Source organism: Petaurus breviceps, unplaced genomic scaffold, assembly GCF_028583685.1.
Source record: "Petaurus breviceps papuanus isolate PSGF00001 unplaced genomic scaffold, PetGlider_PUasm1.0 186, whole genome shotgun sequence".
NCBI lineage: Eukaryota > Metazoa > Chordata > Mammalia > Diprotodontia > Petauridae > Petaurus > Petaurus breviceps.
In genome coordinates, this window is record NW_027185798.1 from 56559133 (window position 1) to 56563818 (window position 4686).

The 4686-nt window shown below is 36.3% G+C and overlaps 1 long non-coding RNA gene across 2 annotated transcripts in view; it reads right to left on the bottom strand.

Annotated features, from left to right (window-relative positions):
* LOC138162938 (uncharacterized) overlaps nt 1-4686 on the bottom strand; it is a 1121756-nt gene that overhangs the window by 1013507 nt on the left and 103563 nt on the right. The window lies entirely within an intron of this gene.

The window sequence follows — 4686 nt, forward strand, 5'->3', positions numbered from 1 at the left end:
ATATATATATATATATATATATATATATATATATATATATATATATAATGGATGTATATTACTTCTAACAAAAGTATATTTATCTTGCTGAGAGAGCAATTTGCATTTTGTCCTGTCTCCACCATATTGCACTGATTTTAATTTTCTTTGCACTTAATTTATTCCACACAGAGAATCCATTTAATTACAGTTCTAAAAGAAGTTTCATTTAATGATTTTTTTTCATATTGGGCTGGTTTCAATTAAAGGAGTTACCTAAGGAATTATTCCAAAATAGAGAAAATTATGGGTCTAGGCTTAAACAATGTTCAGTTTGAAAAAGCAACAGAAATGTGGCAAAAGGTCCTTTTCTTGTTTTCAAGCTAATGTTTAGAGAGTGAAAGAAATATTATCTAGGACAGGCAATGACAATTTTATATGATTTAAGAGCACAACACCTACTATTCAGAATTACTATGGTTTGCAGCACATTTCACATCAACTGTGAAATATAAAGCCAGAGATATATATCATTACATATTGTGGCACGCAGATTACCTCCAAACAGAGCAGGTATTAATTCAGACATCTGACATTGTTTGACACCTACAAAACATGACCTTGCTTATGCTTCCTTACCTCTTTGTAGTCATTCTCATGCAAAAAAAAATGGTGATATCTTTTTCTCTGGATTTCCTCAGGAATTCCTGATGAATAATAGAGAAAATACATATATTTTCCTCTGGTTCATATTCTAATTAAGTAAAATTGCATTTAAATTCCTTTATTCTTTTTTTATTTCATTCTTAATCTCTTTTAGATGAAAGTTTCCAAAATACAAATTATATGTTTCTAAGTATATGATTTATCTTCATAGACTTTATGCATGACAAAAATGAGTTAGTTACTTGTGGTTTTAGGGCACTCGATTACTTGAAATAAAACCTGAAAACTGCTGATATAAATCAGATTCCTTCATTCTTCATATTCCCTCAGTTTTTTGGAGGGTATGATCATGCCCAAAGCAGGTTGATTAAAATCAATCAATAAATCAATCTCTTGTGACATACTGTCCTCAGAAGAGTTCTACTTTTTTAAAAGATTGGTTACTCGAATAAAGACATATACAGCATGACTAAAAAATCTTTGCAATACATTTGTGATGGAAAGGAAAGTGATCATTCTCTCCCAAATTCAGTTATGTAGTCATAAAAAGCCCAGAATATAATCACAAGTAATGAGGTTGTTCTTCAAGAGAACGAAATTGCATCACTTTGTGAGAGTCAAGTCACAAGGCATCCAACTCTGCCTGATCAGACCATAATGAACTCACAATGTTCTACCACAGGTGGGGCACAAATACTCTGTGTGAACATTTGGGTGAGATTCACTAACTTTGAGAATCTCATGTTTCTTTTGAACTAGTTCAATTCTACTTTTTTCATATAGCAGAGCACCTTCTCTGATGAGGGCATGCTATGTTGGCAGTCCTGTACCAGTGTCTCCCACGTTACACATTCAATTCCAAAGTTTTTAAGGGAGACCTTGAGGGTGTCTCTGCATTACTTCTTCTGTCTAACTATGTGAATTCTCCATAAAATGATTTTTACAGAAGCCTATATGTCCATTGAGTTGTACTCTCTGCAGTAGAGTCTGAATGCTAAGTACCTCAGTGTCTGGTATCTTATCCTGCCAGGTGATTTAGATTCTTCCTAAGGCAATTCAAATGGAAGCAATTCAGTTTCCTGGCATGGTACTGTTATACTCTCCAGGTTTCAGAGGAATACAATGAGGACAGCACAATGTCTCTGTAGGCCTTAGATTTGGTAGTTAATTTAATACTCTTCTCTCCCACACTTTCTTTCAAAGACTACCCAACAGTGAGCTAGGTCTGACAATACATGTATTAACTTCCTTATCAACATGTACATCTCTGGAAAGTATACTGCCAAGGTAAGTGAACTTATTCACAACATTCAAAATTTCTCCATTTGCTATAATGGATGGTTCCACATATAGGTGGTGTGGTGCCAGTTGATATAGTACCTATGTTTTCTTGGTATTATTAGACCAAAATTAGCACAAGCAATAGAACATTGATGTATACTTTGTTGCATGTCAGCTTCAGAGGCTACATTGAGTGACAAATAATCTGCAAACAGAAAATCATGCACCATCACTTCCTCCACTTTGGTCTTGGCTTGTAGCTTTTTCAAGTTGAAGAATTTACCATCAATGGGGTAGCTGACCTTGATGCCATGTTTGTCCTTGTTGAAGGCATTTGATAATATGACTGAAAACATCATGCTAAAAAGCATTTGAGCAAGCACACAGTCTTGTTTCACTTCACTGGTGGCAGGAAAAGTATCAGAGCATCATCCAGTATCCAGAATGCGGGCAAGCATACCATCATGAAATGGATGGAAAATATTGATGAAATTTTCCAGGCAAAATTTGACAAAATTTTCCACAAGCCCTCACAATTGACTGTATCAAAGGTCTTGGTCAGATCTACACATGTTGTGTACAGATTTCTGTTCTGCTCCTGGAATTCCTCCAGGAGGTGTCGGGCAGCAAACACCACATCAACTGTTCCATGGCGCTTTCTGAAGCCACACTTACTCCCAGGTAGATGACTATCTTTAGCCTATTAAGATCAGCCTATTAAGCCTAAATATCAGACTATCAGCCTGGAAAGAATCTTGACAGCAATGAGTAAGAGAGAGCCCCAACATCACCATAATTGTCGAAGGATAATATATTTCCTTTAACTTTATAGAGATTCACAATGGAAGCATCCTTTAAGGCCTGAGGGATAACCTCCTCTTGCTATAATATCCAGAAAATTTCCATCAACTTTTGTAGGAGCAAAGATATCCTACTTTGCAAATATCTGCTAAAATATAATCAGCATCAGACACTTTGCCACATAAAAGGAGCCTAATGTTATTCAAAATCTCTTCTTCAGTTGGAACTTCAGTTAGTGAGGGATTGACTTCTATTTGAGGCAAATAGTCAATGGCTTTCAGCATTGATTGATATTCTGTTGAGAATATTCTGGAAGTGTTCAGCCCAACTCTCTAAAATTATGGCTTTGTCACTAATCAATGAGGCTCCATCAGCACTGAGAAGTTGAGATACACCATAGGTCTTTGATCCATAAATAGCTTTCAGGGCATCATGAAAGTGCTTTAAATTATTACTATCAGCATAAAACTTGAATTTCATCTGGCTTCTTACTGAGTCAAGAATCCTGCATCTCTCTAAATTTCACTTGTACTTACTTTTGATGAAAGCCACCCCCCTCTCCTTTTTTGCTCTGTTGTTGTTAACTATGCATTGGCTCAACTTTTTCTCCAGAATGGTGCTCCAATCTGTTGATATCAATTCTTCTGGTAGCCATTTTGCCTTGGGGATGCCAGTTTCACTAAATGCAAATATTAAGCTTGGAAAAGATAAGTCTATGAGCAGTCCAGCACTTTGCACTGCATATTGCCCACCTTACTCTCACATCCCGACTACTTCTTCTCCTTACAATAACATAGTCTAATAATTGTAAATGTTTGCTACTAACCCTAAAAAATCTTTGGAATACTTTTGTGATGGAGTGCAAAGTGAGAATTCTTTCCCTAATTCAGTTGATGTAGACATAAAAGGCTCACAAGTAGTCACAAGTAGTCATACTGATGTAGTGAAAAGTGAATAAAGATGGTTTTTTCTACAGCCCTTCTTAACAGTGGTGTGAAAGAATTTCTTTAATCAACTTGAGAGAATTACACAACTCTGGTCACTGAGTTAAAGTAAATGACACCACAGCAGAAATATATATTAATTAGCTAATCAATCATAATAAGCACCTTCTACTTGCCACAAACTCTGCTAATATCTAGAGAGAAAAGAAAGGAAGAAAAAGCCCTTGTTCTCAAAGAGCTTACAATCTAATGGAGGAAATAGGTTTCAAGGAGTTAATATACAAAGCAAGCTCTACGTAGGATAAATAGGAAATACTCAACAAAGGAAAAGCAGTAGAATTAAGAGGGGGTGAGGAAGGCCTCCAATAAAAGATAGGTTTTATTTGGTATTGAAAGAAAGCCAGATGTCATTAGGTTGAGCAGAGGAGGAAGAGGTTCCAAGGCATGGGAACAGCCAGAGAAAATGCCTAGAGTTGAGTGACAGAATTTGTTTTTGGAAAAGCCAGAAAGCTAGTGTCACTGGTGTGAAGAGTACCGGTCAGGGAGTAAGTTGGAAAAATGCTGGAAAGGTAGGAGAAGACTAGGCTATGAAGGACTTTGAATGCTAAACAGAACATTTTGTATAATCCTGGAGGCAAGTGGGCTAAGATAATTAATCATTCCTTTTGGCTTATATAAAAAAAACTTTTTTCTAGTAGTTAGAAAATGATTTCTAGTTTTAAATTTGGAGGCATTTTAAGCTTGGAAGTAGCACTTGGCAAATTAGATGCCTTCAGGGAGGAAAAGGGTCTAAATCCATTCTCCACATCCTCCTCCATCAGTAATATGACTTTGAAAAGAAGCTTCTTGACCACCAGGAATTGCTGCAGTCAGAGAGACACTTAACTCCAGACAGATATGAATACAGAAAGTCATTTAAAGGAGAAAGTAGCTTCAAGGTAGTATCCCTATGAGAGAGAGAGACAGAAAGAGAGAGACAGAGAGAGAGAGAGAGAGAGAGAGAGAGAGAGAGAGA